The 22,288-nt window shown below is 41.1% G+C and overlaps 1 pseudogene across 1 annotated transcript; it reads left to right on the top strand.

The window, feature by feature from the left end:
* The first annotated feature begins 1,371 nt into the window (after positions 1–1,371).
* Positions 1,372–13,426, top strand: LOC105535310 (annotated as a pseudogene). The gene is made up of 7 exons (XR_001005409.1): positions 1,372–1,435; positions 2,822–2,982; positions 4,921–5,055; positions 7,420–7,476; positions 9,929–10,138; positions 12,325–12,425; positions 13,236–13,426. The product of XR_001005409.1 is annotated as a membrane-spanning 4-domains subfamily A member 6A-like (transcript).
* The last annotated feature ends 8,862 nt before the right edge of the window (positions 13,427–22,288 follow it).

Genomic DNA, 22,288 nt, shown 5'->3' with positions numbered 1-22,288 from the left:
GGAGTCTTTGCTTGGGTAGGCAACTTTAACTGGTTTATCAGCACATTCCCCGGAAGGGAAAGGGGGTATGATTGCTCCTGAAGAGAGACCAAAAGAGCTTTGAATCAAAGCTCAGGAGGAGAGCTGCATTCCAGTGTTTCACAGATGCTGTGAGGGTGGCAGAGATGCAGGGCACCCACCAGAAACACAGCCGGCACTCTGTGAAAGGGGAAGGGGCACCAGGAGCGCGGGCGAGCGAGGTTGGAGGTGATTCTGCCCCTCTCCCCAGGCTTTCTGGGTGAGTCCATTCTCCCTCTCAGACTCACTGTTAGAACTCAAGACAAGCCAATTACATTTCGTAATGTCTGTGTCATTCTGATACTGAGAACGAATCCAGCCTTCTGAATGGTGTTTCTTAACTCCTTTCTTCAACAGAAGAGTTAATGTGTGGAATTAAGTGCAGAACCCATGGCCCTCTGAGGTGACGGTGATGGTTCAGGTTGTGTTTCTGGGTTCATTCTGGCAGCTCCTCCAAGGAAAGGAGGAAGGAAGCTGGCAGGGTGGGGCTTTGCCATCGCCCTGGCTAGCTCTGTTTTCCTTGCCTGATACATTGAGGTCAGCTTCAAAAGAATGCCCAGCCAAGGGTTTGAAGGGCACAGTGGCTCTGTCCTCACAAAACCAGCCTGCATATGAGTTTGCTGAATTCATTTAGGTCCTGCTGAATCTTTCCCATTTGTTCCTTCTCCATTTCAATATTTCAATACTTCCCTAGAGGGGCCCAACCTTCTGTTGCTAGAGAAAGAGAGCAGCCAGAGGAAGAAGATGACTTTAGAGTAGGCAGCAGTTGGGCAATGATGTTGAAAGGCTGCTTTCAACCTGCCAAGAGCTTGGGGAATTAGAAAAAGAAAAACAAAAACAAAACTAAAAAAACAAACAAACAAAAAAATTTTTAGGAAAGCTTTTCTGTGTTCTATATCACTATTATTAGCTGTATATTACTATATATTATTATATTATTAGCTATGTATTAGCTATATATTAAATGTTAATTGAAAGCAATATTGTCATTATTGCTGTGATTATTATGGTTACTTATATACGATGCAATATTGTTATTTATCTATGTTATGATGACTAGCAATATTACTTTTATTAGTTACATATGATTGAAAGCTTCAAAGCAGCATAGGCTTTTTATAAGCATTTTTGCTCATGTTTATGACAATTCTCCAGTGTTGGTATTGCTCCTCTATTTAACACATTAGAAAAATGAGGCTCCAAGAACAGACTGGACGAATAACAGGGAACTTATAAGTCTCAAACTGGCAATTTACACATAAAGCTCTGTGACGCCTGAAGTCTCACAGTCATAAGTTGATTCTTTTTGTGATTTTCCTGAAGTTGCTAGAAGTTTATAGAAAAGGAAGTGCAGGCATATTTCACAAATTTACAACCTGTAAGTTGCACATCCTGTATGGCTGCAAACACTGGAATAAGAAAGGGCTGATGACTTTCAGAAGATGAAGGTATGTAGAAATCATTGATGGGACTATCTGAGAACCCAGACAGACTCTAGCTCCTTCCTGGGAGTTTCTGAGGACTCAGCTGGAACCAATGGCCACAGGTAGGTAATGCTGAAAGTCTTTTCTCATCTCACCGTTCCCTTGCTGTGACGTCATTAGAGGAGTAATTTGACTTGAAACTCATTGACAGCAGTTAAGAGACACTAGAGCACTTTGGAAATAGAGTGGGCAAATGGGAGGAGTATCTGGTTTTAACTCTGTTTCTTCTGAATTCTAACTGCATGATCTTTGTGAGTCACTTACCTAAGACTGTGTAATTAATGGGAGCAGAGGTCTTGTCTCTTCAAATGTTCTTAGGCCATTTGCACACTGGGCAGTCTGTGGGCTGAGAATGGTGCAGTGAAAAGAGATCCAAACTGAGCTCAGCAACAAATATCACAGCCAATGTGGTCTTAATGCTAACCGGAGGAGGATCCAGGATGCGAGCCTATGTGTTATGACTCCAAGACTTGTTCTCATACCACTACATGTAGCTGCTTCTCCAACCTGAGTAAACTCAGACACAGGCTGGCATTGCCACGTGGGAAGGTAGGAAGAGGCGGAATGATCTAGAGATTTATGCGGAGGCGTCAGATTCAAGGGAAGCTGAGATCCAAAACTGGCTTTACAGCTTCCCACCCGTGTGAACAGGGTTGAACAATAAGGATAACTGCAAATATTTCTTCAGCATTAACTCTATGCCACACATATATGCAGCATGTATATTACTTGCATTCATAACTCAAACTTTATTTTCAGTGTTCTTATTTATTACATGTTTTTGCTAACTTACTAACATGCAGAGCTGTGGTAAGGATTAAAACCACTGCATAAGAACTAAGAGCATGTCTAGTAAAATATGATAAACATATTTAAGATGAATGCTAATAGACAAAAAAAAATGAGCAGAGTGCAGTTGTCTAAAAAATTCATCAAATAAATGGCAATACAGTTGTTGTCAGTAGGACTGGGCAAAGAGACATTGCTGCATATTGCAAATTTTGTGTGACCCTTTGCCTCTGGGCATTGGGGCCTCTCAAGATTCACGTTGCTGCCACCCTGTGATGTGTTTATTATCTATAATGGACTGTGTCAAACATTATGGAAAAATCCTCAGGAAACCAAGGTTGTGTAGTTCTCACTGTTCCATACTACCAGTTTCTTTCTCTAACAGACAGGCCAAGTCTGGACTAACTGGCAGAAACTGACTTACCAGTTTTGCAGCCAGAACCTGGGAGCTCTGTACTTTTCAAGAGCTGAATCTATTTTTTCTTCCATAGTTGGCAACACCATCATGACATCACAACCTGTTCCCAATGAGACCGTGATAGTGCTCCCATCAAATGTCATCAACTTCTCCCAAGCAGAGAAACCCGAACTCACCAACCAGGGGCAGGGTAGCCTGAAGACACGTCTACAGGCAGAAGTCAAAGTTATTGGGGTAAATCGAATTCAGAACATGTTGGAGAGGGGTTGGGGGAAGCGGGAAGAGATGATGTATGTCTTGGGACTGGTCATCTGTCCTGAGTGTGGAGACCCTTAAGTTTTACCAGAGGGACTTTGGAGTAGAAGCCATTTGGAGAAAACTGTCCCAGAACTTTTCCACAAGAGGTTGTCTTAGAAATGTTTTTTCCCTTATTCTGAAGATGAGGAACTGATTTTCTGTTGTTGTCTTTGTCTTGTTGCAGTACAGTGCTTCTCTATATTTTCTTTTACAAAAGTAATGGTGGTAAATAATTATACATTGTATATACATTTTTCTGTATTTCACAACTGCATGCTTAATAATCCACACTGATTCTTTGCAAGGAATTTTTCCCTTACTGCAAACTACAGAAAAAATCTACTTTCTCTCCCTCTTTTCTCCTTACCTTTTTGAGAATGGAAATGATATTCACCTTTTGTTTGTCTGTTTCTCCTCTCATCCAGAGTTTATTAAAGAAGCTGTATTGCATGAAGGGAGGAGAGAAAGAAGGGATCTATCTTGGATTGGGAGGGAAACGCAGAGTTTTGGTTTCTAGAATTGCCTCTGCACTTATGTGATCGGAGGTGAGGCACTCCGTTTGACTGGATTTCAGGGCCTGGTGGGACTGGTTTCCTTGCCTCATGTACAATCACGTGGGTTTCTGTGAGGCTCATGTGACATAAGGTCTAGAAAACTTCTTGGTAAATGACATTAGAGCTGTGAATCTCTGAGGTGGACGTCCAGGAGGGAAACTACCTCCTAAGACAGAGCTTCCGTTAGACGTGAGAGCATGCAGTATTTGGTTTCTGTCCCTGTTAGTTTGCTAAGGGTGATGGCTTCTGAATGATGAGAACACACAGACACGTAGAAGGGGACAATGCACACTGGGGCCTTTCAGGGGGTGGAGGATGGGAGGAGGGCGAGGATCAGGAGAAATAACCAATGGGTACTAGGCTTAATACCTGGGTGATGAAATAATCTGTACAGCACACCCCCATGACACAAGTTTACCTGTGTGACAAACCTGCACTTTTACCCTTGAACTTCAAATAAAAGTTAAAAATAAAAGAGCTTCCAGAACTTCAGCTTTTGGTTTGTGAACTGCAGTTTCCAAGGAGGTGACCAGAGGGGCAAACTCCATGGCCAGTGGAGTCTGGGAGATGAGGGGAGGGACTTCTGCACCGCCAATCCTGCAGGGAAAGTGAGGGCTTCCAGGTGCCCCCCGTTCTCAGAGAGGTAGAAAGAGAGTTACTAGTCATGGACTCAGAAGTCCTGAGAACTGGCAAAGCAAATCCCAGCAGCTGCTCTGAGCTGGAAGCAGGCGCCGTGAGCAGACCAGGGCCCGAGAGGCAGAAATGCAGACGCCTTCCTGAGCACCTGCCAGACACCGAGACTGTGGCTTCTGTGGCAGAGCCGCACACCCTCCAGGGTGTCTTTTCATGTTTCTCACTCCAGAGTTTCCACAGGGTTTGTATCCTCACTGGGATCCTGCAGAAGGCGATAATGCGTTAGCGCCATGGGAGAGGCAAAAAAGTCCTGTTTTGTTGTTTGTTGTTTGTTTGTTTGTTTGTTTTTGACATGGAGTCTCACTCTGTCACCCAGTCTGGAGTGCAATGCCACAATCTCAGCTCACTGCAACCTCCGTCTCCCGGTTCAAGCGATTCTCCTGTCTCAGCCTCCAGAGTAGCTGAGATTATAGGTGCACACCACCACGCCCGGCTGATTTTTGTATTTTTAGTAGAGACGGGGTTTCACCGTGTTGGCCAGGCTGGTCTCGAACTCCTGACCTCAGGTGATCCACCCACCTTGGCCTCCCAAAGTGCTGGGATTACAGGCGTGAGCCACCGTGCCCAGCCTGGCCATGTCTTTACAAATGCTGGTTTTAATCCTCAATCTTCCTTTCTCTTTCCACAGACTATCCAGATCTTGTGTGGTGTGAAGGTATTGAGCTTGGGAATCATTTTGGCATCTGCTTCCTTCTCTCCAAATTTTACCCAAGTGATTTCTATGCTGTTGAAGTCTGCTTACCCATTCATAGCACCCTTGTTGGTGAGTAGTTTCTGAGGAGGGAAGCATGGGGCAAAGAGGGGAGGGAGATGTCAATAGCGTAAACTCTACACCTGCCACCTTGCTATGTTTGATCTGCCGGGAGCAAGGAGTCAATGGTGAAACTTGTTCTCTTGTGTGTGTAGTTCAGGGAGGATTGAGTGGGGTAGGATGGCAGGGCGTTCCTGATTTTAGATCAATTTCTTATCAGACTCAAATATGCATTTCTTTTGAAGATCATCTTATTTTTCACCTTATCATCTTGAGCTATGATGAAGCTAGTGACTTCTCTCCGGGTTTAGGCAAAACATTCATGAATTAGGATAAAGTTGGGAAGGAACTTTTTATATTAAAAAAAAAGCATCAATGGAAAACATCATACACTCACAGAGAAACCACACAGATGCTTGTGGGACCATGGAGGAAGGGGAACTGACACCTCTGAGCATTTTGAAAATGCTTTTACTGCATTGACGGATTCCCAGGGAAGGCTGAGCAGATGTCTGTGTCCCAGTGATGGTCTGGAAATTCCTCTGAAATAGCTGCAGCCCTGGGGTTTCAAAACGACTTAGTAGTCCTTTTCTCAAAGAACTGCTTTCTCTTAGATTGAGGCTTTCTCATAATTAAGCTTCTCCTTAAAAGACGTTTTTTCCTTCAACTTCCTGCACCTCAGTACCCGTCATTAGCCCTTGTTTTACATTTGTTTATTTGATGCATCAGGAAGTTCACCTGTTTGTCTATCATATCCATTTGTCTTCTTTTATTAACAGAAGTTTCATTTGGATTTGGATCTCACCGGTTTTCCACAAATGACATTTTTCTATGTCAAGATCCATGCAAGGCTACTACATTACATTGCATTACATTTGGTCATGATGTCTCAGGCTCCTCTAGACTTTCTCAGATTTTCCTTTTGCTTGAGGACTTTGGTAGTTTGAAGTAGTATTGGCTGCGATTTTTATAGAATGTTCCTGAATTGGGGTTTGTCTGATATTTTTCTGATGTTTAGAAAATGGTGCTTTACCTCTGCTGTCCTCAGCCAAAAATTCACCCACGTCTAAACATCAGAAAAATATCAGCGTGTTGTCACTGATACAATTTACCTTGATCATGGAGCTTTACTGAAGCCAAAATGGGGAAGAAAGGAAGGTTGTGGGAGGAAAGACAGTCAACAGACCACTGTTGGTTTCTCCTCTGTAAAGGTTCCTCCTTTGTAAAGTTACTACTACTAACTACTAAAGTTACTATTGCTTTCTCCGCTGTAAAGTTACTACTTCTTTCCTTCCTCTTTCTATAACCTATTCTTTAAAGGCAAGTCACTAAGCACAGTCCACCTTTGAAGAGGCATCTAGTCCATATTTTATAGACTTGGCATTTGTCTATATAGACAAGTAACTAAATGCCTGGGTTACAAGAATCACAATTTTGCTTTGGTGCTTGTTGCCCTTTCTTCTAACTGTCAAAGAATTTTCTGTTCCTTAAAGGCTCTAAGTCTGTAGATCATGAATACTCTAGAGGATGAAAAAAAATTTCTTTCATTTTGTAAACACAACCTTGAAAGTTTCTGCCATCCATTCTTGTCTTTCCTTCTGTTCTCCTTGACCATTTTACCTTAGCCTGGGGAGCCAGCAATGTAAGATCCATGTCTCTGACCTCCCATATCTGTTAGCTTTTCCCGTCTTTTATTTTCTTTTAAAGAAGACCTAGTAACAACACTTTTCTGCTCTTCCAAAAAATTGAAGAGGAGGGAATACTTCCAAACTCATTTTATGAGGCCAGCATTATCTTGATATCAAAGCCAGATAAAAACATTACAAGAAATCTACAGGTTAATATCCCTAATGAACATTGATGCAAAAATCTTCAACAAGATCCTAGCAAACTGAATTCAACCACATATTAAAAGGATCATTCACCATGATCAAGTGAGATTTATATCAGAAATACAAGGATGGTTCAACATATGTAATCAAATGTGATGCATCACATCAATATAACGATGGACATAAACCACATGATTCTCTCCAATTCTTTTCTCTTTCCATACCATTGTTTTCATGTCCTTCTCTGAAGAACATCTTAAACCAAAATTTTCTCATTTCATTAAGAAAACAAATATTATTTCCTGGCTGTTAAGATCCTCATTTTGTTTATTTGGATATATTTCTGCTATCTTTTTTTTTCTGTTGCTATCTGAAAACTATGGGGGCAAACAGGATAAATCTATGTCTTTAAATGGATATTACCTCATTGATCATTTGTTCCCCAGGGTTTTTCCCACGAGAGTTTTCTATAAATATTGTGGTAGTAACATCGCAATTACTCTCTACATGGAAACTGACCTCATCATTTTCTCTTTTATCTTAGTTTGTCATCTCTGGCTTTCTATCAATTATCACAGAGAAAAGGTTAACCAAGCTTTTGGTGAGTATAAGAACTATAACCCACAACCCAATGGATCAAAATGAAACTTAGACAGAACTCGTTAAGGTCAGTCTTTCTACTTGGAAAAGTTGAAAATTCAATTCCAGAGCAGTCAGTTGTTAAGAGTTAGGAGCCAGGCCTGGAACCTCTGCGTCCTTGTTCAGAGCACATTTCTCCAATTATTGCACCCTACATCAAAGTCTGCATTCAAGGAATTATAATATCCCTTCAGCCAGTGTCCAAGAATCTATCACAGAAAAATTGTGCTTATTTATGATGCTCTTTTGGTGACAATTGGACTTCAAATTTAGGTTTTCAGTGGCAAGGGAGCTGACAGTGTTACAAAGAGGCCTATTTGTTGAGGTTCACTGTTTAAGCCCAGGTGTTACCACCCTTGAAAAAAACGAGTCAACGTGCTGTTTATGTGCAGTACTATCTCTCATTCTTTCATCTATCTCACCAGAAAGATAATACTTTTATTTTGTTTGAGTATAAATTCTTGCACCCTAAAAGTTGCCCTTAGTCATTTGTATTGGCTAAGGAAAAAAAACAGCTTTACCTGCCTTTATCCCTTATTCCAGCAAAAACTAGAGTTGGAAGTGGCAGGGAGAGAAAAGCTGGATTATAACAAGAAGTGTTTCTTGTCTGTAAAGTTTCATTAAGTCTTCACTCAATCCTATATCCCTCAAAGGATTGATGTTGGAGATTATGTGAGAGAATGTCATATCATTTAATTGCACAGAAACTCAATTTGGAAGCTCTGGCTACAAAAATCTCCCAAAGCCAATGAGGAAGTCAGAGAGAATGCCCAGAAAAATGCCAGTTCTTTCTTTCCCTCGTTGGTATTTAATTATTATTTGGAACCCTCAGTTACGATCCAGACCACTAGATCTGTGCTGTGCAATACAACTGTCTATGATGGAAATGAAATGTAACTTTCTATGATGATGGAAATGCACTACAGCTGCACTGTACAACATGGCAGTCACATGTGGCTATCGACGATGTGAAATATGGATAGTGCAACTGAATTTTAAATTTTAATTAATTTTACTTCAAATATAGGTTGCCTATGTGGCTACTGGCAACCATACTGAATAGCCTCGTACAAGAGTAATGTTTTCAAACTTTTAGGAGGAAATAGATGGGCCTCTTACTGCAGAGAACAATCCCACAGTGAACATGCAGGAAGCTCAAGGATGCAGGATGTGGTCTCGGGGTGGGCTCACACTCACCAGAAACATTGAGGCCTTAGTGAGTTCTACTCTTGTCACACATTGTACCAGCCCTTTCTGAGATTGAGGAAGAGTGTCATCTCAAGACAAATCTAGCTTATTCTAAGAAATATATACTCTAGGCATCAAGACTACTATTGGCTACTAGGAGGCCCAAGAGTATAGAGTCAGTCATTATGTTGGGAAATTGGGGCCCCAGAGGATCAACTGGTGAGTTCCTAAAAGAAGTGCCCATATGGGATTAAATAACTCTCTACTGTACGGCTGTGGGGTGTGCCCTGGAGCCTGCCTACCTGTAACTATAGCTTTCAGAAGGCTCTTAGCTCAATTCTCTTTTCTGTGTGAGTTGGAGTAAAGGAAGTCACTTCTGAGGTCAGTTTATTTACTCCCTTCGTTTCATAAATGTAGAAATGAGAACCAGAGTGGGAACTAAAACCAAGAAACTGAGTACCCAAGAGAATAAGCTGGGTCAAGTCTATATTGTGACCTCAATTTTCTGACATACAATCTAGACCTTTTTCCTGTACTTCCCACTGCCTCCCACACATTACACCATCCTTGGGCCTGTACCTAGACCTCTGCCCACAACCACCCCATACTGCACTCAATGTGGCCAATCATATGCCTGCCCAGGTTCCAGGGCCTGCCTGAGACTCAGAACCATCCCCTCACTCATCCTTAAGAGGTGTGCTTTTGAGAGAGGCAATGGGCATTCAAGAGTGAGCTATTAGGTTGGTACAAATATAACTGCAGTTTTGCCATTGAAAGTTACTTTTGCACCATGCTAATACACCATCCACCTTTTCTGTATGGTTGATGCTTGCAAGAGGGATTTCTGAGTTGGCCAAGAGAGAAACTGCATCTGGTACATTGCCACCTTTGCTTTTGGTCACACTCATAGTAATTTTCCAGGCAAGCCTAGTGGAGGCCCTGCTATCTGTCCCAGGGAAAGAATTTAGGAGAGTAACATTCTCTACCACACCACTGAGGTCCTGTTTAAGGGGAACCAGTTCATATATTCATTCATTCAGCCAAGTTTTACGTTGCAGATTCTGAGATTTTTGCTGGACAATGGAGAGGCATACAGCAAGAAACGATCCTTCCCAGCCTTCCTGAGGGAGACAGATAAGGGAATAACTTGCAATGTAATGGCAAAAAGGGGTAAGAGAAATTCGCAGCTCATTGGTAATGATCCTTAACCAGCATGTCTCTTTCAGGTGCATGGCAGCCTGGCTGGAAGCATTCTGAGTGCTCTGTTGGCCCTGGTGGGTTTCATTCTCCTGTCTGTCAACCTGGCTGCATTAAATCCCGCCTCACTGCAGTGTGAGTTGGACAAAAGGAATATACCAACCAGACTTCTTCTTTCTTATGATGATTATAATTCGCCTTACACCACGGACTGCTACAAAGCCAAAGCCAGTCTGGCTGTAAGCATTTTTTAGATGGGGTGTTCTAATTTTATGGGTTTCCTGAAAGCCTTGATTTCTTATTATCCCTTCCTTTGAAAATCTCTCTGTTAATTCTGGTTTGGGCATATGGAGGAAGGCCAAGGTTATGTAAATCAAAGGGGGACTGCATGGATGAGATTAAGGGGATTACATACTAATAGAGTGGAATTGAAAATGTCAAATAAGGTTGATGATGAAAAACTAAAACTTATTGTTTGTAGAGTTTCTTAATTATTAAACTAATCTAATTTTGGAGGCATAAATTACAAGTTTGTCAAACTGAGAATGTTGGTACATAGAGTGGTGAATTCAGATTGGCAAACAGAGCAGAAAGACCCGGGTGATCAGAAAATGCCAACAAGGAAACGTGGTATGTGTGTGTGGTAGGGGGTCAGTTTGGTCTAAAAAGACATCAGACTAAAGACGAAGAAACAGAATAGGAAATAGGGGGTTAGATGGTAAGGGCTTCTCCTTCTAATGATTACAATAATGAATAATACTAATCAGGTGAGACGGTAACATTATTATTGCTTTTTATAGCTGAAAGAAGTGTGATACATTAAATCAGGAGATAAGAAATACAGGGAGTCATGGGGTCAGGAGATCGAGACCATCCTGGCTAACACAGTGAAACCCCATCTCTACTAAAAATACAAAAAATTAGCTGGGCGAGGTAGCGGGCGCCTGTGGTCCCAGCTACTCGAGAGGCTGAGGGAGAATGGCATGAACCCGGGAAGCAGAGCTTGCAGTGAGCCGAAATTGCACCACCACACCCCTTCCTGGGCGACAAAGCGAGACTCCATCTCAAAAAAAAAAAAAAAAGAAAGAAATACAGGGAGATGGAGAGTGTAACTGATAATTATTGTAGGAGGATTCTCTCTTTTGAAGAAGAAAAACAATTAAGTTTGGCTAACAGAAATAGTATGTCTGAAGTTGAAAGATTAAGGGGTATGTGCATGGTCAGCAATACACTGAGAGGAAAACAGGCAACATAAAAGTAAAGAAGTTGCAGAATATTTATTGTCCTGCAATCATAAAAATGAGATTAGCCAAGAATTCAGCTGGAAGATGGACACACAGAAAGGCCTGGTCAAAGTCATGCTTGTACAGCACCCATTATAAAGTAGGCCTTCCTCCCAAGGTAATCGTATAATAAGGAAAAAATGCATGCAAATGAGGCTGACAGTAGTTGGCACAAATTAACACCGGGCACAGCCATTCCACCTTGGGAAAAATTCTGGAGAGAAATTTGAGAGAAATTTGGTAGTGATAAAGATGATGGGATGATTTTACATTGAAAACAAGAGAGCTTCTGTTGAGCTTGCTTGCTGAAACTATTTCTAAGGTAATGGACACAAGGTGTATCTTCTCTTTAACTGTGTGTAAATACCACAAAACAAAAGTTCATGTGATCAAATTATCTGACTTTATTATCAGATGGCCAGTTCTACACAAAGAATGTCTCAGGACAGAAATGGTAGAACTCATCCTTGTGAGTTGATGTTGGTGATTAGCAACTCTGACAGTTTACTATCTTCATGGTTTTTTTCCAAGTCTTAAAGCCACCAAGTAAATAAATAAATAAAATAAAAAATAAACAACAATAAAAATAAAAAACATCCAAAGGGGTTCAGAGACATAGACAGGGATGTCAATACTGAATTTTACAAAGGGCTTACACAGCCAAAACCTCCTTGATCCTCACAAATCTCTGAGAAATAAATGTTAGTAGGCATGTTTGATACATGAGGAAACAGGAGCCAGAGAGAGAGAGACTTGTCCAGGCTTACACAGCTACTCAACAGTAAAGGTGAGACTAGAACGGAGCTGCTGATTCTCAGTCCTGGTAGTTATTACACCACTCTGCTCTCTTACTGAGTGAACAATGTCATGACAACTATCTACGTCTCAAAGAAGTCAGACACAAGAGGATGGAGTGGATTAGTTGATTTAGTTACTACTCATCTTCCCTTCTCAAGCAAATGAATGAGTGAAGGAGTTGAATTAAGACATTTGTGAGGAGGAGCAGTTTTGTTTTCCTGATGGTGTCGTTACTTCATTCTCTAACGGTTGAGGTGGTCTTCTTTTCTGTGGTCACCTCTCAGCTAGGCATGAAAGCTTCGGCTGACCCAAGCACCACCGATATTTTATTTCTTGACTTTCAGGGAACTCTGTCTCTGATGCTGATTTGCACTCTGCTGGAATTCTGCCTAGCTGTGCTCACTGCTGTGCTGCGGTGGAAACAGACTCTGTCTGACTTCCCTGGGTGAGTGCGCTGGCCAGCCTCGCTTAATCTTGCCTAGTGTATCTTATCTCTGCACTGTGTTGAGTACGTCACCAAGAGTGGCAGAAGGAACAATCAGCCAGTCATGAGATACACATGGGAGGGCGTTTTCATGGTGATGGAAGACAGAAAAGAAAAGCAGATGGCAATTGAGTAGCTGACAAGCTGAGAGTTCACTGGATATGAAAATAGTTCAAATGAGAAATCAACTGGTTCAATTTCCCATTTTGTCAATGAAGGGAATGAGACTCTGGGAAGTTAAATGACTTGCCTGGCATTATGCTATGAGTTTGTGTCTGTGCTGAGGACACTAGAACCGGGCTTGCCTCCCTTCTAAGCAGAAACAATTTCTGCCACAACCCCTAGTCTCTTTAATAGTATTGACTTGGTAAAGGGCATTTACACATGTGACTGGACCCAGTGAATGTCTTATGCTTTGCTTTTCCTTCTGGTGATTTTAAAATTCTTTTTCCTTTTAAAAGATATATTAAAAATGTACTGTTGAATCAAATTCCAAGAGATACCACCCCTACGGACTTATGGCTTTTTTTAACTGAATTTGAAAGCCTTGATTTATCCAGAATTTTATTATAGAGAATAGAATGAAGACTAGACTGATAAATTGCAATTATTTGAAGAACCTAGTGATCTGTTCTACTTATCTTGGATTAGCTAAGAATTCTATGTATACAGTTGGAAAAATGGCATATATACATCTATCTTGAACCTGAGTAAAGTCCGAAGACCTAACATACTTTGTTTCTTCTAGAGTGTGCTTTTCCTGCCTCACAGTTACTCCTGTTCCCAAAGATGACTCATGATGCTGGATATGAAGAGCTATTGACTTCTTGGGAAAAAAAGGGAGAAATATTAATTGGAAAGTTGATTTTTATGATAATATGGAAAACCTAACCATTACGAAAAAGTGAACTTGAGTTTCCTAAATGTAAGCATTTAAAGTAATGAATATTTGTTTTAAAAAAGTATTTCACTGTCATTTATGATATGTGTTCATTGGGCGATCTCTTGGTTTGCCTGATATTGACTTCAGCAAAAGCACGGGGCTGTAAATTACCATTTACTAGGCTAGCCAAATAGTCTTAGACATGTCCCAGAAAACTAGGCAGAATGATGATTCAATGGATCATGGTGAAGCAAAGGATACAGCTTTTTCTTATACCCCTCAATTGTCAACAGGAGTTAACTGATTTGCTGTGGTGCTCAGACTCTTTTGTCACAGGTGCTACTGATTTATCCCATGTTTTTTACTCATTAGTGCATAAAGGCAAACCCCATAATGAAGTCTCAGAGTGTTTGAAGGTAGCTGGCTTCAAAATAAAATCTTTGAGTGCATATTTTATTTTAATACTTATTTGGTTGTGTTTTCCTTTAAACACAGAATAAATCAACAATGACAGACATAAACCCAAATTTTAACTCAATTTTCTCCTCACCAATATTCAAACAAAACTAGTGAGTGAACAAATGCTAACCAGGAATACTTATCTGGTATGAAGAGACCACCAGTTCATACTTATTTCCTTATTTCAAAATAAGAAAGACTAATTGTTCGAGTATAAATGTTAAGCCTCACCTCGCTCATGCACGCACACACACACGTGTAAAAAAGTATTTCAGTTTTACATAAGCTCCATTTCTTTGAAAGATGTTGTCATATTTCCCTTGCTCTGACCCTCTATAGCAGGGGTCATACTTCATGCTCAGTGTATCAGATATCCTGATACTCAAGAGAGTTTCTCTGCTTTTTCCAGTCTCAAATGGAACTGTCAGTTTCTTTGATTTTAGCTTTATCTTTAAATTCTGATTCATTATGTCTTCTCCCTGTCCTTTGCACCCCCCACTGACACACACCATTTCTTTCATTTATTTGCCTATTGTGGACATTCAACTTTTATTGATACTTATTGGATACCAGACACTATGCTTGATGCCAGGGCTACCAAAGTGAATAAGATACATGATTAGGCTTCAAGATATTTATAGGCAAATAAGGAAAACAGAGATGACAATGAAATTAAGGATATATACAGGACACTAACTGTTACATGAGCACAGAATAAAGAATATCATCTTCTGCCTAAAAGAATGTAAACAGGTGTGTGTGTGAGAGAGAAAGAGAGAGAGAGGGAGAGAAAGAGAAAAGACAGAATGTCCTTCCTTTGAAAATCCACCTCCCCACTATTAATCACATGGTGCCACCTTCTGCCAAGGAGAGGACCACTGAAGCATTGTCATTTGTCTGGGATAATACCAGAGGTTCATTGTCTCATGCCAAGAAAATTGAGGACATGGACACACAAGGAGTGAGTTAAGAGCAGAAGTGTAATGGCTAAAAGAAAGAAGAGAGCTTCCTCTTGCAGAGGAAGGGGTCCTGAATGGGTTTCTGGGTTTGGGGCAAGATGAGGTTGGTTTTATAGATGAGTTTGAGGAGGTTGTGTCTGATTTACATCAGACATAGTAGATTGGTTGGACCAGGTGTGCCATTTACATAGCATGGGAAGTGCTGGCCATCCCACCCTAATATTTTATTATGCAGATGGGGTCTCCACCTGGCCAGCACCATATTGCCTGCTTTTTTGTTGCACACATGGTAACAAAGAAAAGGGAAGAGGGAACCTCCATGTTTAATATACCTGGCTTCCAAGTTCCCCTTTCTATTGGCACAGCTGCTGGCATTCACCTTTGCAAGCTTCCAGCTTGCTTATCTGTTCTTGCAGCTTGATTTTTCAGGCTGCTTTTGCTAGACAAGAAATGATTTGGGGGCTGCTTTCTAATAAAAGGAAAATCTTACTAAGAACTCCCTTACCCTCACTAGGTGCTTAAATAATTTCTTTTTAGCTCCTGTATTATTTCTCCCCTTAGGAGTAGTAACCCTAATTGCTGTTAGAGGGTGTTGGATAATGGCTCTTTCTGGCTACTTCCTGCTGAAAATGGGGCATCGAGTGGGGACAGCAGCTAGGGCTCCTCCTGAGTTCAATCTAAGTGTCCTCAGAAGAAAGGCGTGTCCATGTGTGGTTCTGTCTGCAGCACCATTTAAAGTTTGACTGCTTCTAGGCCAGAAGAGATAAATTTTACAAGAAGGTTTAGAATACAGGGTTTGAATATGAGTGTTAAGATTACCATTATTAGTAGGGGTACTATAGGCCATAACCATGCCAGTAGAGTTTGATACCTGTTAGCCATTTTAATGGATTGTAATACTAGTCTGCCTCCACCAGGTTACTTTACCAGAAGTCGCTTACTTTACCAGAAGTGTTAATATAAAAGCAACATTTTTCTTTGCATAAATGTCATTACCAGAAGTGTTAATATAAAAGCAACATTTTTCTTTGCATAATGTCATTGAATTGGGTGGCTAGAGTAACTTTAGTGTTACCTTTGGCAAAAGTTTTCCAGAAATTATTAATTCTATTATAAAGATGATAATTAGGCAGAATATTACAGCAACTGGAATTTTCCAACCGGAATTCCACATTGCAGGTGCCACAATGCATAGTTGTATTGCAAATAGTAGAGTGCATATAACAATTCCCGCAAAAGTGGTGTAGTAGATAATTGGCAAAAGTTTTCCAGTAATTATTAATTCTATTATAAAGATGATAATTAGGCAGAATATTACAGCAATTGGAATTTTCCAACCGGAATTCCACATTGCAGGTGCCACAATGCATAGTTGTATTGCAAATAGTAGAGTGCGTATAACAATTCCCGCAAAGGTGGTATAGTAGATAATTTCCATCTAAAACTTTTACTCGCCAAGACATAGAATTTCTCCTTGGGGTTCTATGAAGTTACAAATGTAATCCCATGCATAATTAAAATCTCCCTGCAAATGTGTGTTAAAAAGAAGTTCTAATATCTGGTGGCGAATCTTGAAAGGAAATGTCAAAATGACAAAAAGTATCTGGTGAGGTAAAGGTGGGACTGAGTAAGATGGGTAGCCCTTACTTGTTCACTTATCTTTTCTGATTTTCAGCTTAAGATCTCTTATTTTTTGTCATTGATATCCAGGACATTCCTCTGGGCTGTCGGGGATTGCTCTCTCAGCTTTCCAGGCTTTGACTGGAGTGTGATGTGTCCAGGAATTAATACCTGTAACTTCTGCTGCTGAGGGAGTTGAAAGAAGAACAGTGTAGGGCCCTCCTCAGCTTGGGGTCAGGAAGAGAGAGAAGGGAGAGTTTCACCAGTACCAAATCTCCTGGGTTAAAGAAAGGTAATCCTATTTCTTGGAGCTGGACTTTTGCTAACTGTGTCAATTCCTGCTGGAAAGGAGCCAGAGAGGTTACATGCTCAACTAACTCAGAGATTTCCTAATTTAATAGAAAATCATTGGTAAGGAAAGACCATCCATACAGCAGCTTAAAAGGGCTCAGACCTAATTTTGAAGGTGTATTTCTTACCCACGGTAAGGCTATGGGGAGAGGAGTAACCCAAGGAAGGTGAGTTTCTTGGGCAGTTTTCTGAGGTGTCTTTTGATAATATCATTTGTTTTCTCTACCTTTCCTGAGGTCTGGGATCTCCAAGCACAATGCAGATGATACTGTATGCCTAGTGCCTCTGAGAATCTCTGTGTGACAGCTGCCTTAAACAAGGGGCCATTGTCACTTTGGAGGTACTTAGGTAGACCAAAGTGGGAAGTTGTTTCATTAACTAACACTTTTATTACCTCAGATGCCTTTTCTGTATGGCATGAAAATGCTTCTACCCAGCTGGTGAAAGTATCTCCCCATCCCAGGAGGTATTGGATGCCCTTCGTCTTTGGCATGTGGGTGAAGTCTGTCTGCCAGTCCTCCCCTGGATAGCTTCCTATTCTTTGGGTTTGAGGAGGAAGGAGCCACCTGTTGAAGGGATTATTTTTAAGACAGACTTCACAAGCATTAACAACCTGTTTGGCTGCTTTTGGTAAGTTCTCTCCTGAAAACAATCTCTCGGCACATCGATAGGTTTTATCCTTTCCCGAGTGAAAAGCTTGATGAAAGATTTTAAGGACTTTCCATTGACTGGAGGCTGGCAACTGGAGTTTGCCATCCTGACTGTAGCCATCCTGAGGGCTGGAAAGTATACACTCGAGAAGTGGCCCATTCTATTTCTGCAGGGAAGTACTGAGGTTTAATTTCTCTACGGGGCCTTCCCAGATTAGAGGGGCTTGAAGTCCATAGTTGTCTTGGGGTTTCCTTGCTGCTGACTTAGCTGCCTGATCAGCCAACCTATTTCCTTTGGCTACTTCATCTTTTCTCTTTTGATGTCCCTTACAATGCATCACTGTTATCTCTCATGGAACGAAAACTGAGGATAAGAAACCTGCTGATTTCCTGGTGGTATTTTATAGGAGATCCATTAGCAGCAAGAAAGTGCCTTTCCTTCCAAATGGCACTACGAGCATGGAGAACTAAGGAACTATACTTGGAGTCAGTGTAAATGTTACCTACCTTTATTTTGCTTAATTTAAGCAAAATCAGTTCAGTTAATTGAGTGCTTGTGGCTGGAGAGAGACACACACTTTCAAAGACGTCATTTACAGTGACTACTGTATATCCTGCCTTGTGGATTCCTTGCTCTACAAAAGGACGCCCATCTGTGAAGGGGTTCTGGTCGGGATTTTCTAGGAGAGTTTCCCTGAGATACTCTCTGGCTGCATAGGTTTGTATTATAACTTGTTCACAGTCATGTTCAGTTTCCCCAGCTTCCACTGGAAGGAAAGTGGTTGGGTTTAGGAGAGAACAAGTGTTTAACTCAACCGTGGAAATCTCCAACAGCAGAACCTGATAGGTAAGGAGCCGGCTGTCTGTTAGCCAAAGGCTCCCCCTAGAGGACAGTAATCCTGCCACGTTATGTGGGGTGTGAATCATTCCCCAGGGTTAATTTGGTGGCTTCTGGGACCAGTAGGGCCACTGTGGCAATGGCTTGGAGGCATGTGTAAATAATAGTTCTCCCCAACTGCAACTAAGGGGTTGAGAAAAATATTAGATTAGAATTTTTCCTGAGATGCCCCTCACATTCATGCTATGGGGAGGGGGGGGGGAGGCCTGGATTAGAGAGGAGAAAAGATTTCTTTCAATTCACCCAGAGTGCAGAGAATGGGGTGGGGGTGGATAAAAAAGTGGAATAAAATTAGGATGTCACAAAAAGCACTTTTTGAAATTAAAACACTTTAATATTATCTTGAGAATCAACTTATGATAAGTTTTTAATATTCTCAATTAGAATAAAAGATATTAAAAAAATTTAAAAATTAAAGCACGGTGAGTAGAAAGAAAAATATACCATAAAACATTTAAACTTTGATATGTTAGTAATCAAAATAAAATTGAATACAGAATACTTACTATTTAAAATAAATATTAAATATATTATTAGAAGAAATATTTAAAATATACATACAAAATTAAACAATGACTAAATAAATAAAACACTATGCCCTGAGAAGTGAGTTATGTGATACTAAAAAACAGACAATTGAAATATTCAAAATATTCAGAAGATTGTTTAAAAAAGGGAATGCTCACAAATTTATTTTAAAAGATTTTGATCTAAACCAAACCAGAGCAATAAGAAATGGGAAAATGTTCAGATATTCTTCGATCTCTGAAAAATCATATTTAAAACACAAGGAAATATGATCTCACAGTGTAACATATATCATTACCAAGGTGTAATTATACTGAGAATGTATGGGTGTTTTAATAATATTTCACTGCAGACTTCAGAGGTAAGCATGATAAAGAAGGCAATCCTGTAGAACTTAGTGAGGGAGAGGGGCACCACGTGGCCACATTACTGCAGACCCCCGTCCCTCACAGTGACCTGAGAACAGCCACCACCAATACAGCAGAGCACATGCACAGGCAAGGCCACCTAAGCTCCCAGCTGTCTGCCATGCAGAGATGGGCCTGGTTTACAGACAGTCCCACTACTGAAGAGAGCTCTGTCCTTCTGCTATATTGATGGTATCTTAGTGGGCTCAGACAGAGGCACTGCCCAACTAGGACTAGATACCCTGTTGATCCACATGCAGCAACATAGCTAGGCCTTTAACACAGGCAAGATACAAGGACTTAATGATACCCAAGTGAAACTAACAAAACTCCTGGGCATAATTCAGAAAGGAGCAAAGCCTCTCATTACAAAGATGATTGTCTAGATTTTGACCTTTTCTTTTCTCTCCCCACTCCCTCAAAAAAAAAACACACACACACACACACAAAAGCAGCAATTTGTAGACCTAATTGGCTACTGGCAGCAGTCCCAAATACCCCAAGCAGATATCCTGAAAGTATTCATCTACTGGCTTACCATAAAGACCACTACTGTGCAGTTGGACCTCGACCAACAGGACACTCTGGAGGACCTCACTGCAGCATCCACATTCTGGGTTAAAGCAATTCTCCTGCCTCAGCCTCCCGAGTAGCTGCAACTACAGGTGCACGCCATCACACCTGGCTAATTTTCAGTAGAGACAGGGTTTCACCATGTTGGCCAGGCTATGGCCATTGTTTCTTTCAATGGACTCACTAGTTTGGTCCTGCTACTGCTTCCTGTTGCATGGGGTGGCTGCCTTGCACTGGCAAAGGGGAGAAGGCCACAGTGTTACAGCCTTAGTACTCACATTAAATGGGTCCTGAGTTATTGTCCCATGTTCAAGAAGAATGAGGTTATGTTGACAATTGAAGGGCGAGGAGGGCGGAGAAGAATTTTATTAAGTGACAAAACAGCTCTCAGCATAGAGGGGGTTACAAGGATGGTCCCCTACCCAAAGTCAGGTGGTCTCTCTCACCCAGAGGTGGGCAGTTCCTATGTGGCTGAGTCCCTGGCTTTTATGGGCTCAGAATGGAGGAGTACAGGCTGATTAGTTTGTGAGTATGCAAAAATGGCTAAAACAAAGACACCACTCAAAAGTGGGCATGACAATGTAAAAGGCCAATTATGGAAGTGTAGGTACGTGTAAAATAGGTGAAGGGTGGGGACCAATCAGAGGAAAGCATGCCAAATGGGAAGAGAGGTTCTCAATCCAGCCTCAGATTTATCTGAGACTTGTAGCTTGGCTTTCAGGCTTTAAACTCTCTTTGGATTAAAGGTGGTGTTCACCAGACACCTGCCCCTGTCTGCCTAGGATTGTCTACCTCCTGGCGCTGTCAGATGCATCAATCTCCCCAAGTGCCTGTTTTATTTTTCAAAGTTCCTAGTCTTTGAACATATGTTTTTAGGAGAACTAAGGGACTAGGACTATAAATAATACCCCTTTCTTCTAGTCCCATGTTTACAGTGACTTGCAAAATAAGATACAGCAAATGCTCAGGTGAAAAACTAAAATACTACTTCATTCCTGACATGCTGAAGGAAAAGCATTCCTTCAGTTCAAGGCCAAATGAAATTCAATTTATGTGTGCAACGAGTCACTGGCAGAGCTGGATCACCCCAGGTCTGTTCCATAAGAGGAGGACTTCCAAACCCTAGCGAGGGAAAGGAAGAGCAGATGATAGTGGTTTCTAGTAGGCAGACCGTCTCCAAAACAAATGAAGAAACTCAAAGGGGCTGAGCCATACAAGCCCAAGCCCTCCTTCCAAACTCTGCAACTTTGTGCAGCATTCCTCCTTCCCTGAAGAGAACCAGGTTAAGGAGATGAAAGAAACAGGTGTGTTTCTCTATGGGAAGTTCTGCTGGAAGGAAATGTGAGGCTAGAGACAGAGGAGGTTCCTTCCTAACTGTGGATACCTCTGGACAAGGAGGCAGAGGGAGGAGGAGACAGGGAGAGCTTTGGGGGCTACCCGCAGAATTTACTTCTGTAGGGAGGAAAAAAGTGAAACTAAATAATCACATAAAATGATAATGTCACTTGAATCACCGGGGGAAATATGTAGATATCTGTTTTATTATTATCTGTGCTTTTATCTATGTTTATAAATTTTTGGAATTAGCATATAAACATTATAAATTATTTTGGATCATTTATCTTCTCACCTTTCTATAAATCTGATCCTTTAAGAAGGAATACAGGAAAGAAAAAGAAGAAAACATAAGTCTCCTATGAAACTCAAAGTTATTTTGTTATTATTTAATGTACCAATTTTATACAGCTCTGCAATTTATAAAAGTCCCTGAGTGGCAAATATATATAGTTGTTTTTCCTCGTTTGATCTTCTGCCTTCCTGCTTTTTTGCATGTTTCACTGTAACCCCCTCAAACAACAGTGAGTACTCTTTTCAGGACAAAATGTCAAGTATGGGTCACAAAGTGCAAAGGATCTATACCCTCCAGAACGATGGGAAGGAAAACTTTCTGCCTAAGAGATACTTCATATTAACCACACAGTAGATTTCCTCTCAAATGGAAAGCAATTGAAGAGAAACCTCAGGAAAACATAGCACGTTTTTGTTTCCCAACAGTTATAAACAACCCAGTTTTCCTTTCCCTTCTCACCCCATGTTCAGACACTATGAGTGTTTCCCAAACTTTGGAAACAAAGACCTAAGTTTCAGGATCCTGCAATGACCTGTCGGTGACATTCTACTGCAGTCTTCAGGGCAAGTATGATGGCAGAGTTGCAGCTGGCTTGGAAGATTTATTTTTATTTTTAAGGGCAGAAGCAAAGGAAGACCCTATGTTCACTCACTGAAAGTAACAATTGCCCGCCTGCATTTGTTTCTGCCATAGCTTCAAAAGCCGAGGCAGAGAGGCTGCTGATGTGGGCAAGTCTGGTCTTAGAGCTTAGGGCCACTTACGGATCCTGAAACTCCGGGTCAGCCTAGGCTCAGAAAGGTCACTGATATCCAATCCAGCAGACCAGACGTATGAGTACTCTGCCCAGAAGCCTATTTACTTCTTCA

The sequence above is a fragment of the Mandrillus leucophaeus genome, unplaced genomic scaffold (assembly GCF_000951045.1).
Source record: "Mandrillus leucophaeus isolate KB7577 unplaced genomic scaffold, Mleu.le_1.0 Scaffold1443, whole genome shotgun sequence".
NCBI lineage: Eukaryota > Metazoa > Chordata > Mammalia > Primates > Cercopithecidae > Mandrillus > Mandrillus leucophaeus.
Note: the sequence above shows the minus strand (reverse complement) of the source record. Positions and strands in the feature narration are given on the sequence as shown.